At 39.7% G+C, this 25,354-nt stretch overlaps 1 protein-coding gene across 1 annotated transcript in view; it reads right to left on the bottom strand.

Annotated features, from left to right (window-relative positions):
• Positions 1-25,354, bottom strand: part of slc8a2b (solute carrier family 8 member 2b) — a 76,900-nt gene that overhangs the window by 36,751 nt on the left and 14,795 nt on the right. The window contains exon 2 of the mRNA XM_055028316.1: positions 4,467-4,499. The gene's annotated coding sequence lies outside the window, so the exon portion shown is untranslated. The remainder of the gene's footprint in view (positions 1-4,466; positions 4,500-25,354) is intronic.

The following is a 25,354-nucleotide window of genomic DNA, read 5'->3' as shown; positions in this document are numbered from 1 at the left end:
TCTCCAAACAGTTATTGTTACAAACCCTCCACAGCAGCAGCACCAGTACCGGGTCCAGTACCCAGAAAGTAAAGAGAAGCAACAAATTACTCAAGTTAGAGTAAAAAAATGTTTGGTGAAAAGTTTACTCAAGTGCTGAGTAACTGATGAAATGATCAGTTATTTAATATTGAAAAGTGACATCATCAGACAAAACAAAATATTAAGTTATTTTGGTGTTTTAAAGACAAACATGCTAATAATTCACATAGGTAACAAATAATAACAAAATCAGGCGACAGGTGAGTATAAAATAATGAAAGACGAATAGGTGGGACAACCTTTTATTGATTTGGAAAAATGTTATTATTTGTTTTTCACAGAGATGGGAAGAAACTAGTTACATTTACTCAGTTACATGTACTTGAGTAACCTTTTGAAAATATTTAGTGTTTACTTTTGTGTAATTTTATTATGAAGTATCTCTACTATTGCTTGAGTAAAGCTTTTAGATTCTAACCACTGAATGAAAAACATGTTTGAACCAAAAAACAAACACAAATCATCACCTTCCTGAACTTCCTGTTTTCTTTGTCGTTTCTGCCAGTAGTAACACCCTGCTGACGATCATGTGACTCGTGTGATGAAAAAAAAAATTGTTTCCTTTGCAGCTTTGCAAAATAAAAATATTTCAATAAAATGTCTCATTCAAACAAAAAAACATGAGTATTTTCAAGATTGCTGTTTCCATTAAGCAAATTTATTTTCATGACATGAATCATTTTAGCATGCTGTCGCTAACAATCTGGTTCGTGTGCCATTTTTGGGAGTTCAAGCTGTTTAGAGCCGACATGTCAAGTCAAAATAAAGTGAAGTTGTTTTTTCTTGCATTCAGGATCTGAATTGCTGAACGCTGATGTCATTAAATCCAGCGTTGTTCGTCTGACTCTGTATTTAAAGAACCACAGGAGTATGCGATTATGTGTTTTCACTGGAGGTTGTTGGGACAAAGTGGTGATAAAATCCAACATGCTCTTCATTCTGCTTTGTTCCCTGACCTTATTAGGACGTGTTGAGCGAGAGGAAAGCCACACACGTAATCCAGCAGGAGAGGATCGTGGGTACAAGTGTGTGAGTGGGAGGGAGGAGGGATTCAGAAAAACACGTCTCTTAAACCAACACATCCAGAGAGAGATGCTTGAAGTCATCAGCAGTCATTTCAAACAGCCTCACTGGTCTTCAGCTCCCCTTTGGTCGGCTCTCAGAAAGCCATTTACCACCCAAACCGCCCGCCAGTCATCCTTCACCTCTGCATCCAGGCAGAAGCCCATCATATAAACAAAACCTTCTACGGACGCAGAACTGACAGCTAGCATGAAGCAGGAAGTCAGTCTGTGAACCTGAGACACAACGAAGCCTAAAGATGATCTATTATGCTTCCTCAGGTATGTTCAAAACATGTTCCTGACATGTTTTCATGTTGTTCAAATGAAACCAGAAACCAGAGGCAGAATCTCACACCGGGGGTTTGATCCTCTGTCATTTAACACACATAATGGCCGCCAGCTCCTCCTAATGAAACACATTGATTTTGTCTCAGTCATTTCATCGCAGTATGCGCAGAGTGTGATGTGCATCAATCTGTTTTGTTCTGCTCATCAGAAGGAAAATGGGATTTTGCTGTGATAACCTCGGGAGAGCAGAGACGTTCTGGTTCTGGAGAGAGGCGGGTCATCGGTTGGGGTCTTCTTAGGTTCATTCAGAGGAACCAGTGAAATGGAAACAGGAAGGTCTCTGCAGCTGGAGGCGGTCCAGTTCTGAACCGGTTCAGATCTTACAAAAGAACTGGGAGAACTGGGATGTGGGGTTCCCCAAGGCTCCGTCCTGGAACTCCTCTCAGTCAACATGCATATGGCTCAAGTTATAAAACTAGATGACACACAGCTCTACATTATGACGTCACCAGGTGACCTTTGAACCCACCAAATCACTGAACAAATGCTGAGGACAGATAAATATGTGGATGCGCCGAAACTTTCTCCAGCTGAACAGAAACTGAAGTTTATATCTTTGGACCTAAAGAGGAACAATCTAGAGTTATAGATCTATGACCATAGATCTATAACCACAGATCTATGATTAATATAGATCTATAACTACAGATATATGATTATAGATCTAGACTAGAGTCAACGAACAGCTTCAGTTGTTAAAGCTAAAGTCTGCAGATCAGGCTGAACCTGAACATTCAGAGACACATAAATACAGTTACAAACACAGCCTTCCATCACCTGGAGAACATTTTCAGGATTACACTGCAAAACCACAAAACACTAAAATACTTATCAAGTTTTTTAGTGCATTTTCTAGTGCAAATATCTTAGTTTACTGGAAATAAGACAAACCTAAATTATAAGTAACTTTTCAGCCAGGAATATGAGCTTGTTTCAAGTGAATCATTCCTGAATATTGATGAAAATATTATTTAACAAGACATTTTTATGTTGCATATTAAGGCATTATTCTCTTAAATTAAGCTTTCTTTCTGAAAAGTTACTTATGAGTTAGTTCTGTCTTATTTCCAGTAAACTGAGATATTTACACTTGATACTGGACTAAAGTACCTGGTAGGATTTTGTGTTTTTGCAGTGTAGAGGACAAATGTCCCCGCAATATCCAGAGAAACTCAATCCTGTGTTTAACTTTAGTTCAGTTACTGCAGCAGCGTCTTTCCAGGACAGGTTAAAACTCCTTCAGAGTTGCTTTGAAACCATATTTTAAACTGAATTGCTGCTGAAATCTGTAACAGATTACATAAATGTTGAATTTTTCTTCTGTTCTTTGTCTAAATAATGAAAATTTAGGATCGCAAACTTTCCTCAGGAAATCTTTGGTTTATGTCTGAGTTCTTCCTCTCCAATAAAGTCAAACTTTCCTCAGGAGTCACATTGAATCCTGCATGAGAATCTCTGACCTTCTCATTCTGAATTACAGCTTCTCATGTTTTATGTTTCTGCCTGATAAATCAAAGAACCGGACAGAAATGGGAAGTTACTGTAACAGAAGTTCCTCTGCACTGGAAATACTGGAAAACCTCAATAATTACAGAACATTATCGTTCTACACTTTGCTGTAACTTGGTGAAGGTTTGGGGTAGATTAAAAAAAACATAAAAGATTGTTCCATTTAGGAAATTAGGAAAATAAATATTTTTAATATCAGGCTGACTCGTAATGAGATGAAAAAACTGGGATCGATTCATCTTTGGAAGCAGATACAGCTGGAGGAACAGTTGGTTAACCTGAGAGCTACACACACACACACACACACACACACACACACACACACACACACACACACACACACACACACCCACCCACCCACCCACCCACCCACCCACCCACCCACCCACACACACACACACACACACACACACACACACACACACAGCTTGTAGCGGCTCTCCGTTTCCAGGCCAGCGGATAGCGGCAGAAGCGCGGTGTTTAGTATTCAGAGCGGAGGGATGAACCCAGACAAGAGCTGGCTGCAGAAACAAAGCAGCCTCTCTGTGACTCAGTTGTTCATGCATAAACACTCTGATCCTCACTGCTTCTCACCAGCAGCCTGCGTTTGTGTGTGAACGGATGACTGACCATGCATTCACACCTTACAGTCTGGTAGACTCGGTTCTATTGGGACCAAAGTTTCACCATCTGTTCCACCTCCAGCTGCTGTGGCTCTGAATCAAACCAACCTGTTCCCCTCTTGGTCTGTGGCGGCGCTGCACCAACAACCACTGCAGGAAATGACACTAAAACTGCTGAAGACACTGAGAACAACTTCCTGTTTTACCAGATGAAACAAGATGGAGATGTCAGATTTCTCTTTCATCTTTTAAAGATGAAAGAGAATTTACCCAGAATGCCCTGCACTGAAGTCCACTTCCTGACTTTCTTATGAAGCGGTGTCTGTATGCCTCCAAACCGAACCAGAGTTCACTTCAACCGAACCCAAGCTAACCAGAGTTAGCTTAGCATTCACTCTTCTCCAACCAAACTGGACTCTCTACGCAAATGGACAGAAATTATTGTCATAATTATAATTCAGCTGAAATTGTCCATTGGACTCAATGGAGCCCTCTGGTGGACTCTTCAAGGACTGCAGTTTGCAGGAGCAATATGGAATTAACCCATTTTTATCTTCATTTCTTGTTATTCTCTTTAAATCATATACTGTTTGTATAACAGAGAAAGAAAGAAATAATAAACCCGTCCAGGAAGTATTTCTTTTAGTAAATGTGTGAATTAGCTGACAGGGCAGATCTTAGTGCAGCGCCCCCACAGGCCAGGAGAGGAACAGGTTGGATTGACTCAGAGCCACAGCAGCTGCAGGTGGAGCTGATGGTGAAACTTTGGTCCCAAACGGAGTCCATGTGCAAAAACAGCTTCATTCTCAAACCGGTCAGGCATGCAGGAGGTTTTACTCACCCAAATCAAACTCATGGAGTTGTGTTGCTTCACCTGCCCAGGAAAAGAGAAGAAGGACCAATTAGTACAGAAAATGTGTCTTTTACTTTCTGATATGTTAACTAAACTTTAACTGCAAACTGTATGATCCTCTGATCCTTGCAGAAACATGTTTCCAGCAACATGTTTCTGCACCTGAATTTGTTCCAAGCCGATCAATGAAGAACTTGTTTGGTGTTTTGTCCATAGAAAATCACTGAAGGCTTCACAGGCCGACATTTTTCCACATAACTTAATAGCATGTTGGATTTAGCGCCGGTTAGCGCAGAGAGGTGGGCGGTGAAAGTTAAATTCTTTGGGTTTTTTCTGCTTCCATCCCTGCTCACGTCAGAGCATCATTTATTTAAGTTGTGTTGCTGTTTTTTCCGGCTTGCAGCCTCTGCTGGGTGAGTGAGGTGTAAAGAAGGGAAGCGTAGGAATCTGAGCGTGTTGCCAGAGCTTCAGCCGTTCATTCAGCTCTGTCTGCACGTCTCGGCTCTCACCCAGACGTGACTCAAATAACAACGAACCTCCTCTCCTTACGACCCACAACTGTAAAGATTGGGTGATTGATCGGCTCTTTAAGCGCTGAGGCTGATCCCAAATCTGACAACTCTGATGCAATTGTCAGTGTCAACAAGAAAGCGAGAGAAAAGCTGAGAAATCTTCTCTTTACGATGTCGGTGAGTTTAACAAGAAAACTCTGATATTTATGAGGCTGAATGTCATGAACCAAACCATAAACTCTGGATTCGGTTCCATATGAACAGCAAGCGGACCGGAGACAAAGCAGGAAGTGGATTACAGCGCAGGGCATTCTGGGTAAATGCAAACAAAACAAACACGCTAACCTAGCGTTAGCAGGAGAAATGGCTGACAGTTTTTAGCCAATAACAAGAGAGGAATCTACAATCACTAAAATCTGACCATTTTTATTTCCATTTGGTGTTTTCAGCTTTTCGATTGAATGAGTTGGTTTGTAAATAAGTGATTTGTATTTTATGAATCTATTGTGTAAAACAGATTCAGATTCAAAATCGGACCTGATTTTTGCTTTGACTTGTCACTAACATGCAGCAGGTAAAACTACAGGCCAAAAGTCTCTGGATGCTTAGAAAAATCTTATTTTCTGTTTACCAACATAAACAGACGGCCTCTGTGGTACAATCCTTGTTTTCTTTCAACCTCTGTCCCTCCAGTGTGTTTCTGTTTGCTAGGAATAATTGTGCTAATTATAATCCGCTGTTAATCAGGTTTTGACTCCTCTGGGTAGGTGGGAGCAAACAGCATCGCTGAACCGTGCATAAACTCCCCGTTTCTGTTTCTGCAGCTGGCGACGTGAGGCGGATTAAACCGGCTCCAGAGGTGCGTCGAAGCAATTAGGAAGACGCAGATGTTTGCCGACATCAGCTCAGGATAAAGATTTACATTTGAATGTTCATCTGATCTGCTTCTTTCCAAACAAATATTGTTTTCAACGTGTTGAAAAAAATGAGCCATTTTACCAATTTAGAAGAAACAATAAAGTGTTGGAGTTGGCAATAAAAGTAGAGGAAGATACTGACAAATGTATTTCCTGTAATTGCAAAGTTATTGTCGCTCTTTAGACGGCTTGCGGTCTTTCGCCGAAAGCAAAGAGCAGAAGATGGCGACCGAGGCAGACGTAAGCTTCTGGGCTTGAGCAGCATTTCAGATTTATATCCATTTCTTTCATACTTTGATTCTCAACCACTAAATTATTGGAAATGATCTCACAAGCTTGCAAAGATCAATTAATGTTACTTTAACTGACCTTTCTGCTGGAGCAGGTCAGTATAGAGCTTCAACACGAACAGGGAAAGAAACGCAAAGATGAAAAACATTTAGAAAAGGTTTGGCGTTCAGAACGCCATAAATAATTCAATTACACCAAAAAGCTGCATCCACTGCTGCTGCATCCACTGCTGCAGCAGCAGCAGTGGCTCCATTCGCTAACTCTGATCACGAATACACAGAAACTCATGCCTGTCGCCCAGATGCTGATCTGATACCTGGACCATCGTCTGACCCTGAAACGGCAGGCGGAAGAACAGAAACACAAACCAGAGTTTCCTTTGGCAACAATACAGGCAACGACTGCAGATTGCCAAGAGCACAACACATCATAGAGACTGCTGAGATAGAAGTTGCTGAGATAGAAGTTGCTGTGACAGAAGTTGCTGAGATAGAAGTTGCTGAGATAGAAGTTGCTGTGATAGAAGTTGCTGAGATAGAAGTTGCTGAGATAGAAGTTGCTGTGATAGAAGTTGCTGAGATAGAAGTTGCTGAGATAGAAGTTGCTGTGATAGAAGTTGCTGAGATAGAAGTTGCTGTGATAGAAGTTGCTGAGATAGAAGTTGCTGAGATAGAAGTTGGTGAGATAGAAGTTGCTGTGATAGAAGTTGCTGTGACAGAAGTTGCTGTGATAGAAGTCGGTGAGATAGAAGTTGCTGAGATAGAAGTTGCTGTGATAGAAGTTGCTGTGATAGAAGTTGCTGTGATAGAAGTTGCTGAGATAGAAGTTGGTGAGATAGAAGTTGCTGTGATAGAAGTTGCTGAGATAGAAGTTGCTGTGATAGAAGTTGCTGTGATAGAAGTTGGTGAGATAGAAGTTGCTGTGATAGAAGTTGCTGAGATAGAAGTTGCTGTGATAGAAGTTGCTGAGATAGAAGTTGGTGAGATAGAAGTTGCTGAGATAGAAGTTGCTGAGATAGAAGTTGCTGTGATAGAAGTTGCTGAGATAGAAGTTGGTGAGATAGAAGTTGCTGTGATAGAAGTTGCTGTGATAGAAGTTGCTGAGATAGAAGTTGCTGTGATAGAAGTTGCTGTGATAGAAGTTGCTGTGATAGAAGTTGCTGTGATAGAAGTTGCTGAGATAGAAGTTGGTGAGATAGAAGTTGCTGTGATAGAAGTTGCTGAGATAGAAGTTGCTGTGATAGAAGTTGCTGATAGAAGTTGCTGAGATAGAAGTTGCTGTGATAGAAGTTGCTGAGATAGAAGTTGGTGAGATAGAAGTTGCTGTGATAGAAGTTGCTGTGATAGAAGTTGGTGAGATAGAAGTTGCTGAGATAGAAGTTGCTGTGATAGAAGTTGCTGAGATAGAAGTTGCTGTGATAGAAGTTGCTGTGATAGAAGTTGCTAAGATAGAAGTTGCTGAGATAGAAGTTGCTGTGATAGAAGTTGCTGAGATAGAAGTTGGTGAGATAGAAGTTGCTGTGATAGAAGTTGCTGTGATAGAAGTTGCTGAGATAGAAGTTGCTGTGATAGAAGTTGCTGTGATAGAAGTTGCTGTGATAGAAGTTGCTGAGATAGAAGTTGGTGAGATAGAAGTTGCTGTGATAGAAGTTGCTGAGATAGAAGTTGCTGTGATAGAAGTTGCTGAGATAGAAGTTGCTGTGATAGAAGTTGCTGATAGAAGTTGCTGAGATAGAAGTTGCTGTGATAGAAGTTGCTGAGATAGAAGTTGGTGAGATAGAAGTTGCTGTGATAGAAGTTGCTGTGATAGAAGTTTGTGAGATAGAAGTTGCTGAGATAGAAGTTGCTGTGATAGAAGTTGCTGAGATAGAAGTTGCTGTGATAGAAGTTGCTGTGATAGAAGTTGCTGTGATAGAAGTTGCTGAGATAGAAGTTGGTGAGATAGAAGTTGCTGTGATAGAAGTTGCTGAGATAGAAGTTGCTGTGATAGAAGTTGCTGAGATAGAAGTTGCTGTGATAGAAGTTGCTGATAGAAGTTGCTGAGATAGAAGTTGCTGTGATAGAAGTTGGTGAGATAGAAGTTGCTGTGATAGAAGTTGCTGTGATAGAAGTTGGTGAGATAGAAGTTGCTGAGATAGAAGTTGCTGTGATAGAAGTTGCTGAGATAGAAGTTGCTGTGATAGAAGTTGCTGTGATAGAAGTTGCTGTGATAGAAGTTGCTGAGATAGAAGTTGGTGAGATAGAAGTTGCTGTGATAGAAGTTGCTGAGATAGAAGTTGCTGTGATAGAAGTTGCTGAGATAGAAGTTGCTGTGATAGAAGTTGCTGAGATAGAAGTTGCTGAGATAGAAGTTGCTGTGATAGAAGTTGCTGAGATAGAAGTTGCTGTGATAGAAGTTGCTGAGATAGAAGTTGCTGTGATAGAAGTTGCTGAGATAGAAGTTGCTGTGATAGAAGTTGCTGTGATCGAAGTTGCTGAGATAGAAGTTGGTGAGATAGAAGTTGCTGAGATAGAAGTTGCTGTGATAGAAGTTGCTGAGATAGAAGTTGCTGTGATAGAAGTTGCTGTGATAGAAGTTGCTAAGATAGAAGTTGCTGTGATAGAAGTTGCTGAGATAGAAGTTGCTGAGATAGAAGTTGCTGTGATAGAAGTTGCTGAGATAGAAGTTGCTGTGATAGAAGTTGCTGTGATAGAAGTTGTTGAGATAGAAGTTGGTGAGATAGAAGTTGCTGTGATAGAAGTTGCTGAGATAGAAGTTGCTGTGATAGAAGTTGCTGAGATAGAAGTTGCTGTGATAGAAGTTGCTGAGATAGAAGTTGCTGAGATAGAAGTTGCTGTGATAGAAGTTGCTGAGATAGAAGTTGCTGTGATAGAAGTTGCTGTGATAGAAGTTGCTGAGATAGAAGTTGGTGAGATAGAAGTTGGTGAGATAGAAGTTGCTGAGATAGAAGTTGCTGTGATAGAAGTTGCTGAGATAGAAGTTGCTGAGATAGAAGTTGCTGTGATAGAAGTTGCTGAGATAGAAGTTGCTGTGATAGAAGTTGCTGAGATAGAAGTTGCTGTGATAGAAGTTGCTGAGATAGAAGTTGCTGTGATAGAAGTTGCTGAGATAGAAGTTGCTGAGATAGAAGTTGCTGTGATAGAAGTTGCTGAGATAGAAGTTGCTGATAGAAGTTGCTGTGATAGAAGTTGCTGAGATAGAAGTTGCTGTGACAGAAGTTGCTGTGATAGAAGTTGGTGAGATAGAAGTTGCTGAGATAGAAGTTGCTGTGATAGAAGTTGCTGAGATAGAAGTTGCTGTGATAGAAGTTGCTGAGATAGAAGTTGCTGTGATAGAAGTTGCTGAGATAGAAGTTGCTGAGATAGAAGTTGCTGTGATAGAAGTTGCTGAGATAGAAGTTGCTGTGATAGAAGTTGCTGTGATAGAAGTTGCTGAGATAGAAGTTGGTGAGATAGAAGTTGGTGAGATAGAAGTTGCTGAGATAGAAGTTGCTGTGATAGAAGTTGCTGAGATAGAAGTTGCTGAGATAGAAGTTGCTGTGATAGAAGTTGCTGAGATAGAAGTTGCTGTGATAGAAGTTGCTGAGATAGAAGTTGCTGTGATAGAAGTTGCTGAGATAGAAGTTGCTGTGATAGAAGTTGCTGTGATAGAAGTTGCTGAGATAGAAGTTGGTGAGATAGAAGTTGCTGAGATAGAAGTTGCTGTGATAGAAGTTGCTGTGATAGAAGTTGCTGTGATAGAAGTTGCTGTGATAGAAGTTGCTAAGATAGAAGTTGCTGTGATAGAAGTTGCTGAGATAGAAGTTGCTGAGATAGAAGTTGCTGTGATAGAAGTTGCTGAGATAGAAGTTGCTGTGATAGAAGTTGCTGTGATAGAAGTTGTTGAGATAGAAGTTGGTGAGATAGAAGTTGCTGTGATAGAAGTTGCTGAGATAGAAGTTGCTGTGATAGAAGTTGCTGAGATAGAAGTTGCTGTGATAGAAGTTGCTGTGATAGAAGTTGCTGAGATAGAAGTTGGTGAGATAGAAGTTGCTGTGATAGAAGTTGCTGAGATAGAAGTTGCTGTGATAGAAGTTGCTGTGATAGAAGTTGCTGTGATAGAAGTTGCTGAGATAGAAGTTGCTGTGATAGAAGTTGCTGTGATAGAAGTTGCTGAGATAGAAGTTGCTGTGATAGAAGTTGCTGTGATAGAAGTTGCTGTGATAGAAGTTGCTGAGATAGAAGTTGGTGAGATAGAAGTTGCTGAGATAGAAGTTGCTGTGATAGAAGTTGCTGAGATAGAAGTTGCTGTGATAGAAGTTGCTGTGATAGAAGTTGCTAAGATAGAAGTTGCTGTGATAGAAGTTGCTGTGATAGAAGTTGCTGAGATAGAAGTTGCTGTGATAGAAGTTGCTGAGATAGAAGTTGCTGTGATAGAAGTTGCTGAGATAGAAGTTGCTGTGATAGAAGTTGCTGAGATAGAAGTTGCTGTGATAGAAGTTGCTGTGATAGAAGTTGCTGAGATAGAAGTTGCTGAGATAGAAGTTGCTGTGATAGAAGTTGCTGTGATAGAAGTTGCTGAGATAGAAGTTGCTGAGATAGAAGTTGCTGTGATAGAAGTTGCTGAGATAGAAGTTGCTGAGATAGAAGTTGGTGAGATAGAAGTTGGTGAGATAGAAGTTGCTGAGATAGAAGTTGCTGTGATAGAAGTTGCTGAGATAGAAGTTGCTGTGATAGAAGTTGCTGAGATAGAAGTTGGTGAGATAGAAGTTGCTGTGATAGAAGTTGCTGATAGAAGTTGCTGTGATAGAAGTTGCTGAGATAGAAGTTGCTGTGATAGAAGTTGCTGAGATAGAAGTTGCTGTGATAGAAGTTGCTGTGATAGAAGTTGCTGAGATAGAAGTTGGTGAGATAGAAGTTGCTGTGATAGAAGTTGCTGAGATAGAAGTTGCTGTGATAGAAGTTGCTGTGATAGAAGTTGCTGAGATAGAAGTTGCTGAGATAGAAGTTGCTGTGATAGAAGTTGCTGTGATAGAAGTTGCTGAGATAGAAGTTGCTGAGATAGAAGTTGCTGTGATAGAAGTTGCTGAGAGAAGTTGCTGTGATAGAAGTTGCTGTGATAGAAGTTGCTGAGATAGAAGTTGCTGAGATAGAAGTTGCTGTGATAGAAGTTGCTGAGATAGAAGTTGCTGAAATAGAAGTTGCTGTGATAGAAGTTGCTGAGATAGAAGTTGGTGAGATAGAAGTTGCTGTGATAGAAGTTGCTGATAGAAGTTGCTGTGATAGAAGTTGCTGAGATAGAAGTTGCTGTGATAGAAGTTGCTGAGATAGAAGTTGGTGAGATAGAAGTTGCTGTGATAGAAGTTGCTGAGATAGAAGTTGCTGTGATAGAAGTTGCTGTGATAGAAGTTGCTGAGATAGAAGTTGCTGATAGAAGTTGCTGTGATAGAAGTTGTTGAGATAGAAGTTGCTGAGATAGAAGTTGCTGTGATAGAAGTTGGTGAGATAGAAGTTGCTGAGATAGAAGTTGCTGAGATAGAAGTTGCTGAGATAGAAGTTGCACAGGCTCCTGGTTTCGTCGTCGATGGAAGGAGGAAGGTTTGGCGCCGCCCAGTCGGTTCTGATGGATCCGTGTTGCTTGCTAATCGTCAGCTGGTTTCCCCTGACATGTCGGTGACTTTCTGTCCTCATGGTCGAGTTTCTGTCTTTGTTCTCTCGTTTCCTTGCTTTGCTCTCAGTTTCTCCTCCAGCTATTTTACTGAAGGCTCCTGAACTCTGAGATTCGACGCTCCGACTCGTTACGGTTGTGATGGGCTGAACTAGGTATAACGTTTGGTAACTCTAAAATACTTTAAGCTTTTACCCTGGAGGTAAAAGTCGAAACAGTTCACGTCCAGCATGTGTGTGATCTGCAGAGTCAGTAACAATCTTCACTTCAAGCCTGTTTGTTTCAGATTTGATGAAGTAAAAAAGCTGCATATACTTTCATGCTAAGTGTAAAAAGTTCTGCGGGTCGGACAGGAAACAGACGGAACCGACTCGGTGTAATTAAAGTCATTAATTGGATGTTTTCCTGCGGTTGTTTATCTGCTGCCTGTGGAGAGAGAAATCTCCTCCATCCTGAATGGATTCACCTGCTCTGCTTCACTTTCTGGTTCCACTGAATGACTCTATTGTTGTTTGTTTGTGGAGCAGCAGAATAAAAGATCAATGTGAGTAAAATGTGGAGCAAGCGCTGGTGTGAGCCCACGTCTCAGGCGTCAGGCAGGTCTCCCGTTATTGACTCCCTCTTTCTGTGTGTGTTTGGGATCTGTTATTGTTCTCTCGTTTACAGTTGAGCGCTGCTGTTTGTCCTGTGGAAAAGTGTCTCTCTGTGAGTCGAGGTTCAGATTTCCAAACAAAGTCAAAGAGAAAACAAAACAGAAAACTATTTGTTTCTTTCTTTACACAGATCTGGGTGCATTTGAACATCAGGTTCTGGGTCATGTTTACCTCCTGACTTTATCTGAACATGTTTAAAGGTCTTTGTAGCAGATTGAATCTATTATATTTCAATATTTTGGTTAAATATATTGGGACCAGAACTCCATCATCTGCTCAAACCTCCAGCTGCTGTGGTTCTGAGTCAACCCAACCTGTTCCCCTCCTGGCCTGTGGGGGCGCTGCACCAACAACCACTGAAGGAAATGACACAAAAACCTCTGAAGACGCTGAGAGCAACTTCTTGCTTTACCAGATGGAAACAAGATGGAGGCGTCAAATTTTAGTGGCCGCAGGATTTCTCTTTTGTCTTTTATATATATATATATATATATATATATATATATATATATATATATATATATATATATATATATATATATATATATATCTTATTGTATCGTAGTGGATAAACATCAGAGGAAAGCCGTTGTGGTAGATGTAGCAATACCAAGTGATTGCAACATCAGGAAAAAGGAGCACGAGAAACTGGAGAAATACCAGGACCTCAGGGAGGAACTGGAGAGGGCCTGGAAGGTGAAGACCACAGTGGTGCCTGTGGTCATCGGGGCCCTCGGGGCAGTAACCCCCAAACTGGAGCAGTGGCTACAATAGATCCCAGGAACAACATCAGACATCTCAGTCCAGAAATGTGCAGTCCTTGGCACAGCCAAGATACTGCGCAGAACCCTCAAGCTCCCAGGCCTCTGGTAGAGGACCCGAGCTCAGAGGATAAGAACCACCCGCGGTGGGTGAGAAGGCAATTTTATATATATATATATATATATATATATATATATATATATATATATATATATATATATATATATGTATGTATATATATATAAAGAAAAGCCATTTTCCCCGTTAGCGTTAGGCTAACGTGTTTGTTTGGGTTGTTATTACCCAGAATGCCTTGTGCTGTTTTGGGAGTGGTTCGTTGACCAGTGTTCACATTCACAATTTGTTTGGTTCCCCAGACAAACCAGGCTGGATAAATTCAAATATGCCTGAAGGAAACAACATGAAAACCTCTGAAGACACCGAGTGCAAATTACAACATGCAAATAAAGATGGCGATTTGTAGAAGTGAGAATTAAAGACAGAATAAAGCATGGAGGCAGAGGCTGAGGTTCGTTGGGATGAATAATTGTCACGGCCCGGCGAAGCAACAGTGATGGACAATCAGAGACGCGCCGAGTTAAAAGGAACAAACAGCTGCAATAAATCTTTCAGCTCGACGCGCAAACAAAGACGAGCTGCAGAGGAACCGGAGAGTCAGAGGAAACACAGCCGACAAGATTTACATGCAACCTGCAGCGAAAAGCAGAGGAAATTCTCCGCAAAGAGGCAACCGACTCAAGCGTCTCAAAAACCAAAAAACGACTGGGTTTCAGGAAATCATACAAACACTCAGAAATGTCTTGACTAGTTAAGTAGGCAACAACTGTAAAAAAAAATAAAATAAAATTTTTTTGCATATTTGTTAAAATTACCACTATGTTGTGACAGTTTATTATAAAACAACTTGTGAAAAAAGTAACCCCTTCCTGTGATCCTACTGCCAACTGCAGAAAAACGCTGCCTGTTTAGAAAACAACCAATCAGAGCAAGGAGGCGGGTCTTAGAGCTGTGAATCACTCTAGTGAATGTTAGATTGTGATAAAGATAAGAAAAAATGCATACTAATAATGCAGTAGTTTTGGATCAAAACTGTATTTAATAGCCAGTTATTGATGTTTTATGACGATAAAATAAGTGAATGTTGGAAAAACTCGTTTAATTTGCACAGTGATATCAAATAACTGGCTGTAAACCTTCATCACATTTAAAATGAGCAGAATTATGACATTATTAGCTATTATTGGGACCCTGAGTTGATGTTGCAGGATGATTATGTAAACATGAAAAAGCGGTGAGCTCATCGGTCCGGCAGCGTTTGCCTCATGTCTCCCCTGGACGGAGCGGGTTGCGTTTCTGTTCTCCAGGTGGCGTCCCAGCTGGCGCCGTGTTCATCAGGATGTCGCAACTGCAGGTACCGCTCACCCCATCGCTCACAGGTCGCAGCACTGAAAACACGCCCACGCTGCCGCACCGTGCAGCTCATTTATCAGGCATGTAAATCTTTATTAGATCAATAAAACCTTTTATTGCCTGTCCTCTGAAGAAAATGCATCCTGTCTTCCTTCTTTACCTGTGAGAACAAGATTATTTCCTTTTTATTGGGTTTTAACATTTTTATTCACATTAACTGTTACTCAGTCAACTGCTGTTGTAACTGTGACAACGGGAAAAACAACTGCTGCAGCTCAACAATCTGTGAAGGAAATTAAAAACCTGGAAGAATTTGGATGGATGGATGGAAGGAGTTTTTCTTTTCTACACCAGAATGCCTGAAAAAGACAGAAATCAAGACAATGCAGTGGCCTAGTCAAAGTCCACACACACAATTTCTGCAAAGAACTGAGGAAAAGTGTGTCATGATTAATTTCTAGGTGTTTTTTATTTAATTAGTGGTGAGTGACAGTAGAGATTTGTTATTTCCCACATCCTCAGTGAGTTGATCAGGGAACTGCGTGTTTTAATGGCTCTGCCTCGATTCCACGGCTGTATTAATTAAATTGACTTGAATGCACCTGAGGAAGGCAGCGCAGCCGCGATGGAAGAGAGAGGAGGACATGATGGAAAAAGACAGAACATACATGAGTGCCTGCATGTTTCTAGGGAAACAATCAGCTGCGGCACAAACAAAACGAGATTTCTCCTGAGCAGACGCACCGATATTTATTCTAACTGTTTAAACCAGATTTAATAAAAGCCTTTGGAGGTGTAAATAAATCCTCTCCCATGACTGAATTCAAACATAAACTGAGAGCAAATATTACACATGGAGTGCAGGTCACCACCATAAAAGCTGATTGAATTCAGAGTGATACAACCAGGTTTTAACACCAACAGCAGAGCTCATTTTTCATATGGCTAACATTTAAAACATTTATTTACCACACTTACCTGTATGCTAATTTATTTGGCTATTTTGTCATCATCTGTGTGACGTTTTGGTTTGGATTTATTCTGGTAATTATACGTTTGTACTGATGCTCTTATTTTGAAGTGGACGGAGGCCGTTTACACGTCAGTTCCTCCCGTTCCGCAATAACTTTATTTAAAACAAGCAACACACAGGAACAAAAATAAACCGGACAGGAATGAACAAGACATAAACATAATAATAAATATATATGTAATAACATGTAAATAATAATGCCAAAGATAAATTGCTGCTCCACGGTTGTAGCTAGATATTTTTAATTGAAGCTACCGAATTAGCATTAGCATTTTCTAGCTAGTTTAGCTACTTCAGCGTTTGCAAAATATTTATTCTGCTAGCTAAGCTAACGTTATTTGGCAGCATTCACCACTTCTTTTAACTCACTTCTTGTTGTTTTTGTTTTTATTTGTTTCCAGTTTAACTGTTAAGTAAAAAAAATCACATTTAAAATTATTTACATTGAAAAGAAATTAGGAGCAGTTAGTCATGTCTATAAACTTTTGTTTTTAAGTTTAGTTTAGTACATAATAAAACAAAAATCCTGAATTTATGTGAACTTTATCTTGTTTATAATTAGACTATAACAGTGAAAATGTGGCTTTCACGGCGTTACACCAAGGTGACTCAGGCTGCAGGTAAATTACTGCTAATTGATTATGAGCAGCTGAAAGACAGACTCTAAATAGGCACAATCATGAAGACAGGAAGGTTTTTTTCTGCATCAGCAGAGATTGATTGCGAACAGCTTCACGGATATGGAGAGGATTAAAACAAAAATCAAGCAATACTCAGATGAAAGGAAATGAATGCATTCTGATGCACAGAGGTCGGATTAGTACAGGAATCTGTAAAACATACTAAAAACTCTTAAAGTCCAATGTGAGGCTCTTTAATTTCTGCTCAAAATACACTTCATCAGTTTTTTCTGAATTACTAAGTGATGCAAATGAGAATAAATGAAACAAAAATGTCATAAAATGCCAAATCTTTCCAGAATCACATATAAAAGTGTTAAACTGTCAGAGGTTGACAATAAGCAACAGGAGCAGACAGCTTGATAAAATGAGAAACGTTTTGTTTTAACAATACATAAAAATTTCATATCTCACAAAATATGTTATTGCTTAATTGAGAAAGAAAATGGCAAAACCTTGAGATGTTTGAGTCCAGAAGAAAGAGTGAGAAGAAGAAGAGAAGCATTCATTGGTTTTATAAATCAATCATGATCAATAAAATTTATTTATTTTTTGACAAAAAAAACCCGAATTTTTTACTGCCAGCTATGGATAAATATTTAATGTTAATTTGTCTCCAATTTAATCAAATTTACATAAATAAACTCCTGTGATCAACAGCTCCTAAATTAAAACTATTAAAATCTAACAAAGTGGATTCCCAGATAACCATGCGCCTCCAGCGGTTCTGGTTCTGGTTCAGTAGAACCTCTGGCGGTTCTGGTTCAGTAAAACCTCCAGCGGTTCTGGTTCAGGTTCAGTAGAACCTCTGGCGGTTCTGGTTCAGTAGAACCTCCGGCGGTTCTGGTTCAGTAGAACCTCCAGCGGTTCTGGTTCAGTAAAACCTCCAGCGGTTCTGGTTCAGTAGAACCTCCAGCGGTTCTGATGCAGTAATAAGCTCAGAATGCAGATGTTTCTGCTTTTCTGTTGATTAGCTCAAACCAAAGGCAGGTGCATTAGCATATTTGAGGTAAATAAGCGTTTTTTTTTTTTAGTATTTTTTTTTCTGTTTATTTAATTAAAACTGACACTTTCTGATTAGTTGACACAAGTTGCTGGATTTTTATGCCTGGTCAAAAATATGCTTTAATTGTTGCTGTGTCTCATAAAGTCCCAATGGTTCACCGTTACGTTTATGATGTTTTGTACATAACATGATCGGCTGTTGTCACTGAACAGATGTGAAAAGATCTTTTTAATGATGCCAGATGTTCTCGTCTTTTATCGCTGCTTGTTGTTTGTATTAGTTTGGGTTTAATAACAGATTCAACATTAAACCGATAAAGCCGCGGTGAGCTCATTAAAGCTACATGTTTGATGGTAAACAGTAACGGAGCAGCGGTCAGGGCTCTGATTGGTCAGGAAGTGGAGGCAACATGGTGGAGCAACAAGTTGCCTGCTGCTCTCCTGATTTATCACACCAGTTAATGAGAAACACCTGCAGGAGGTTGCTTCCCTGTGTTGATCACAGCTGCTTCTGAAAGCTATTTATTTTAGCTAATGAGCTAAATCTGCTGAAGTTATAAGCTACCCCAACATCGTCCTTCCATTTTTGAAGCGGCTCATTTTCCAGACACCAGAATACGTTAACTTATTTCCCAAAATTGTCTGGGTGTTTCCAGAAGCAGTAGAAACCAAAATGGAAGAACAAAAATGTGTGAAAATGTGCATAACGGGTCTCCATTGAAGCAAAACCCTGATTGCAATAACTCAGATCCAGACGGGTCGCTGCCAGAAGCCGGGATTACTGAGAGGAAACAGGTGGCACAAGCAACAACAAAACTCAGTGGAAATCAGAAACAAACTCCTCAGATGGTCATTAAAATGCAACATTTAAATGGATCACAGTAAAAGGGCAGAAACTTTTACAGAATCTGACCAAGTATTTCTGTCGAGTTTTTCGACTAAATATCTTAGTGCATTTCAAACAAGAAACTTTTCATCAACACACAGGAGCTTGTTTTAAGTAAATAATCCATTAATACTGATGAAAATGTTTTATTTCCATTGGCAGATAAATTTACTTATATTATGGGAAGATTAGTGAAATAATCTACCAGAGTAACAAGTGATTTCAATCCTGCCTTGTCAAAATTCATTTTGTCGACATCTAGAGTGAAATGATGAATCGTCAAATGAAACAGAGTTTATGTTAAAAGGGCTTGCCATACAGCTGTGAATATTTTGGTTGTAAACGCAGATAGAATAAAGTGTTTGAGTTAATTTAAAAATGACTTTATGACATTTCTGTGGAGTGGAATCATGTGAATGGACCCAGAATGAATTTAACTCTTAAATACATCTTCACATAGAAAAACAACCAAGCAGGAGGTTCAGAGCAGCGAATTATCTGCTGAGGACTCTCAGTGGGAAAGTACGACTCACAGAGACACAGACGGAGCCATTATTCATCTAATGAGACGCTTCGGCGAGAGCCAGAGGTCCTCAGCGTTCTGGAGATACTAGAGAGGCGAACCGTCATTAGAGCAAATCAGGTTAATGATGGGATTAGCAGCGCGGCTCGGCGTCTGCTGCTGCCGCCGCAGATTCTCTGTCGGCTTCCAGAGCAAAACCTGAGCAGCGGAAACAAACATGGAGAGCGACGCTGCTGCAAGCTCATCTGCTCTCACTGAGCCGCCATCAGGAACATCTCAGAGGAATTTGGGTCGACCGGAAGAATTAAATCAGGTCATCGGTTCAGACCAGGCACATTTTACACTGCAAAAACACAAAGCCTTTTCAGCAGGGGCTTGAGTTTAGTCAATTATATGATATAATACTGGCAGATTATTTCACTTATGACATTTATCCCATATTATAAATAGAATATTATTGATTAAATATTAAGTCAATGATAAGGGATTATTGACTTAAAACGAAGTCCTGTATATGCAGAAAAGTTACTTCTAAATTACTTTTGTCTCACTTCAGGAGTAAAAAGATATTTGCATTAGAATCCAGACTTCTGTGTTTTTGCAGTGCACATATATTCTGATATGCATAATCTGTTTGGGCTCCAAATGTTCTACATCCCGGTAAATCTCGACAAATTAAGCTCAAATGTTTGGGCAAACAAAAACGTTTCACTGTTGGATGAGAGGAAGAGAGAAGAAAGCTCTTTGATCCATGAATGACATGCAGAGAGAAAGAGAGGAATGTTTGAACCTTCTGCTTGTAAATTATTGATGTCTTGGTGGAAACCTGCACACTCCGGCTGCTTCTGAACAAGAGGGACGTTGGCAGCACCAGAAGCAGCAAACTGGGCTTCGACTGTTAAAGAAACAGGACAAGAAACCGTTTCCAGGATAAACAAGAAAAGTTTCGCTTCAAGATGAGAAATAAGCCTCCATTTCTATAGAGCTGGAGACTCAAGAAGGCAATGGACAGTTTAGAATCTAAACTGTCCATTGCAACATCTAGAGAAAATCGGCAAACAGAGTCCAGAAATGTCTAAAACAGAAAAATAAATCCCAGAGTCAATGATTTATAAATATTAATACATTTAAACTATTGTTTAAACTTAAACTCTTCAGAGTTAATTGCATTGAATGCAATTAAACATTTTAACCAAAAACAATTTAATCAACAGAGTAAATTACGCTTTCAATTCAAAAAACATTTTTGCTGCTAATGATGCTGTATCAGGTACATAGTGGAAAAATTTAACACATATTACATAATATTAAGTACGTTTAATCGACTCCCACAGAAAATTTAAATGCATTTAGCTTTGAAAGACCATCAACTGTAGGACTTTTCTTTCTAAATTCTTATTTTACTGTTTTTGAAATGTTTGGATTCTGTTTTTCCAAACTGTGTTTAAACACCAACACAATATTTGGTTTAAAATACATTTTTAGCAAGAGTGCAAATTGTCTTGCTGATAAGTTGAAGTGGACTATAAAAATAAAAGCTTGGTTAAAACTCAGCTGTTTGTATATTTAGTTACAAGCTAAATATGCTCAAGTTATTTATTTTTTGTTAAACTTTGTGACCAGATTAAATCTATTTAATGGGATAATTGAAATGAATGTGTTAATTTCCCAGCCTTGATGTAAAGAAACTAGTTTTGAACCCATCCAGGCTTTGGCGCCGGGCTGAAACGGGCCGGATGAGTAACGAGGTCGGATCAGCTCTGTCAGGTAACTCTGCTTCTCCTCCTTTGTTCCTCTCTCATTAAACATCTCTGCTCCACGGAGCTTTTCTCTCCCCGCTCCGCTTTGTTCCAAACCGGGTCAGCTGGTGACCCGGTGTGAACGCAGCAGTTCCTCTGATGGAGGCGCCGCATTGAAACACATTTATGCAAATCTAAAAACAAGTTAATTAAGTGGAAAATTATCTCTTGACTGACATGATTTTGCGTTTCACAGGGATGAGCTTGGATCAGTCATTATATTTGACGTTAGTTGGAAATGTTCAGAGATTTGATATTCTGAATTTATGCTTTTTTATTCTCATTACCAAAACTAAACATTTAGACAAGAATTGCATGAAATAAAGATGAGATTTAGTTTCTGAAACACCGTCTCTGCCAAAGGTGGGTTGCAGCTACATTTACTTAATTGCATTTTCTTCACTTTAAAAAAAAAAAATATATATATATATATACTTTTGGGAGTATTTTTACAGCACTGTACTTTTTACTTTTACTTGTATAGATTATTGTATTTCTACTCTTACCTGAGTAAAATTTTCTTACATTTGGATACTCTGTCCACCTCCGTTTATTAAACTCTTTTACTTCCATTAACAAAGCTAAACATTTAGATAAGATTTACATCAAATTAAAATGTAATTAAATTTCTGAAACATGCAGAAAACTGTGCACCGATCCACAAATAGTCAAATTATAACTTGTGTTTAAAGGGGAAATAAAATCGAAAAGGTCAAAGCTAAAGAGCAGTCAGGTTTGATTTTTTTATTTAGTGTGTAATAAACCGTTATCGGTTTATTTCAGCCTGTGGTTTCCATCTGATGGTACCGTTTTCCATCTGCAGCCCAGTGAAGTTTCCAGATGAGGATCTCGGTGACCCTGAACGTGTCGGAGGCTGATAGCAGCTTCGCCGCAGGACGCATTAACTGCAGCCAGGACGAAACCCACCGGCTGGGAGAAAAGAGTTCCAGCTTCACTGAAATGAGGGAAAGTTCACTTCTCACAAAGTCCTGGATTCAGACGTTGAAACTGAAGTTGCACCACAACGGGAGTCATCACCATGACAGCAGCTTCACGCCACAACGGCTGCATCGCTGCAGCACGGGAAAATGACAGCAACATTTTGGTTTGTTAGGGAAAAAACCTCAAAGTTCATCTTTTCACCATGCCATTCATAAATGAAAACTAAGTATTTAGTCTAAAAACTAAACAACTGGTTAAGAAACTAAAGATTTAGTTCCACGTAAACATGACATTCCCAAAAAAGCCTTTGTAAACTAAACATCAGCTTAATGTTTAGCTATCAGAATAAAAGCAGGATTTTGCAGACTGCTATTTAAACTCTGCTGATTAATTTCCATATTAGCTAATTATAGATCTATGAGTGAAATGTTTTTTGGAAATTATATGTTTAGTTTAAATATTTTAAAAACTATTTAACATGAAATATTTAGATATTTAGCTAAGAAACTAAATATTTAATTTGGAACTAAACATTTAGTTTGCAAGCAAATATTTAGCTTTTATTTTAGTTTTATTTATACTTAGCCTCCCAACTCAATATTTAGTAAGGAAGTTTATTTTGAAACTCTGACATTTATAAATGTCTGAATAACCAGGTGAAAATATAACTTATAACAGGATAAACAAACCAAAATATTGCTGTTCATTTTTTACAGTGTAACATCACAAATGCACCCAGAAAGAGTTTTTAAATAAAAAATCATTAAAAAATAGGGACGGATAAATAATCTACAGTCCCAAAGCCAATCGGGTCAAAAACGTCCAGAACCAAAAAGGTTTGTTCTGTGAATAGGATTCACCTTTGACCTTTCAACTGTCAAGTTAAAATGTTTAATCACTGCTAAGCAGCTGCTACTTGATAAGCAATGGGGGGAAATGATTAAAAAGTTTTATCTCTCATCCTGTGTGGTTAAAATGTGAAGTAAAGCTGAAGGTGAAACTAAACCTGGTTTGGGCCTCGGTGCGTCTCGCCTCCACCAGCTGCCAGGATCCCATGTCCTCTGGCGATTTCCTGCATCGCGCTTCGTCTCACCTCATCTAAACTTCTCTCAGCTTAAAACGGACGAACCCAACGCGCCTCGGCCGCTTCTGAAATCTAATTTACACACTTTAGAGCCTGTTTCTGCCACAAACTGAGATTTGTTGCTTCATTGTTTACCTTATGCTGCTTCTCCTAAATATATTTAGTATTGAAATTTTCCTTATTTTGCTTGCCTGAGGTAATTTTCTCACATTAAATAATGCAGCCAATAATCACATGCTAATTGAATAAAAGATGAAAGCTAAAAGTTTTACAAAATTGGATTTTTACCTTTTTGATAGAAAAATCCAATAATGTGCTCAGAGAAATAAGAAAAAAGTCCAATAACTCCGTCTAAATTTAGCTTAGCTTAGGCGAGTCCAATTTATTATATCAGTAACTTGGGATATTGGTACATCAGAAACATTTTGTTTCCACGCAATAAAATCAAAGGATTCATTTATGTCTCACAAATGAGACTGTGTCGCGCGTGTGTGGGTGTGTGTGTGTGTGTCTGTGTGTGTGTATGTGTCTGTGTGTGTGTATGTGTGTGTGTGTGTGTCTGTGTGTGTGTATGTGTGTGTGTGTGTGTTATGTGTGTGTGTGTGTGTGTCTGTGTCTGTGTGTGTGTGTGTGTGTCTGTGTGTGTGTGTGTGTGTGTGTGTGTGTGTGTGTGTGTGTGTGTGTGTGTGTGTGTGTGTGTGTGTGTGATGAGAGGTGGAGAGCGCGGCTGAGTGCCGTTCAGTGTCAGGCATGAAACAAAGAGCTGCGCGTGACGAGGAGAGCGAGGGATGACGGATGGAGGAGAAGACAAGGAGAGGCTGAGAGGTCAGCGGGTCGGGGAGGAACGAGAGGAAAACACGCGGCGCCCTCAGAGGCTTCGCCACAAGGCGGCAGGCCGCCTCGACACGACTGGGAGAAAATACTGGAAAGGAAAAAATGGCGGCGTTTTACGGAAACTAGCGTTTTCAGTTCAATGTAAATAACGCCGATCAAATCTCAAAATATCACTCATTCTGTGCAACAAGCATGAAATACAAATCCGATGTACAACCCAGGTCACCACGCCCGTGAACAGCTAACAGTTGCTATGGCAACACTAGCTTTAGAGCTAACGCTCTGTTCCTAGCTTATAAACAATATAAACACACCAATGTGTGATGCCAACATAAATATCTGAGATATTCACTGTGCTACTTACCGCCTAGCTAGCTAAATTAGCATAGCTAGCTGCTAGCCAAGGCGCTATCTGTGTTTGTCACATGGACTCACTCTGCCAGGAACCAGAACCTTGTAATTTACACAAAGAGTTCCTGCGTCCTTTACTAAGCCGTTTAAACATCGACTGTCTGCATCCGTCGATATCAACTGAAAACATGCACCGTTTTCCTTCTACCTCACAATTATCCACAACTTTTCATCGATTTATGACTTAAAATTGAGATCAAATACATCAAAGTTTGTTACTGCAATTCCAGAAAATGTGAGAATCCATTTTATTCTCTGAATATGAGAATATTCAGTATTTTCTATCAGACTGTTGAGGTTTGTTTAAAATAAAACATATAACTGAACCAGGTCAGAGCTCCTGGTTCAGACCTGGAGTTCTGGTTCTGTTTGCTTTCTGCTGGACTGGTTTAAGAGTTTTGCACATCGCTGCTGTTTGCCTCTCTGTTTGTTGAATTACTGCAAAGTAAATGTCCCTTTTCAAAACGTTCCAGGTTGCACATATTTTATGATGCAACATAAATTAGTAGGAGGTGAAAACAGGAAAGGCTGATATGAGGAGTGAAATTTCATAAAGTCGAATCACTGAGGCAATAAAAAGTTTCTGCAAGGCCATAAAAATCTGCCAAACTGCACAAAGTCTTATTTTAATTCCAGCTGAACTCAATTTTAACTACCTGGAATAAAAAAAAATTTAAAAAAGAAATCTGCAGTTTTTTAGTTGTTTTAAAGTATATTGAGCTCTTGGAGTGAGTGTTGCACTGTGAGAACGATCAAAGCCTCAGTGCAGCAGAGAGAAAACAGCAGGAGCCAATTGTTTCTCCTCCACTCCTCGTGTTTGCTGCAGATTATGCAGAGAGGCTGAAGGAAGCGCCGATCATCCAGAAACAGCTCGTCCTTCCGCTCCAAGCAGACAGAAACTTGGTCAAACCCACAACTTTCCGTCCCAGTGCTGACTGGAGAGTAAACCAAACCTCCAGTTTGGGTCAGAGCAAACATGCATTTATCTAACGGTGACCTGGACGCTTCCCAGAGCAGGTCAGGATATTTCTGTGGCCTATACAAAACATGTTCATTCATTTATGCTCCCTCTTTTGAAGCGTTTTAGAGCCTCTGTCACTTTAAGTCTGAATCAGCTGCTGCTGGCCGCCAACTCAACTTACACTCGCACATAAAAAAAGCTGCAAACAGACGTGCAATTACACAACCACACAACTTTGAAAAGCAGAAGTGGAGCCTTCTGCAAAACACAACAAAAATGCAGCAAGCAGTTTCTGGATGGCGAGTCAACAACAAAACACTTGTCTTTTCCAGCAGCCATTGTACCAAACATCTGAAACCAGCTGAGTTTCACCGAGGTTGCTAGGTAACGATCTTTACATATGTACTGTTTTCTGAAAACCTGCTAACAGCTGAACTCTGAACTGATCCGACAGACAGCGAAGTGGAAACATAGCAGATATTTCCCTTATATTAAGATATTTCCCC

The sequence above is a fragment of the Poeciliopsis prolifica genome, unplaced genomic scaffold (assembly GCF_027474105.1).
Source record: "Poeciliopsis prolifica strain line A6 unplaced genomic scaffold, Auburn_PproV2 SCAFFOLD004, whole genome shotgun sequence".
NCBI lineage: Eukaryota > Metazoa > Chordata > Actinopteri > Cyprinodontiformes > Poeciliidae > Poeciliopsis > Poeciliopsis prolifica.
The sequence above is the reverse complement of the archived record's forward strand: the minus strand, read 5'-3'. Positions and strand labels throughout refer to the sequence as shown.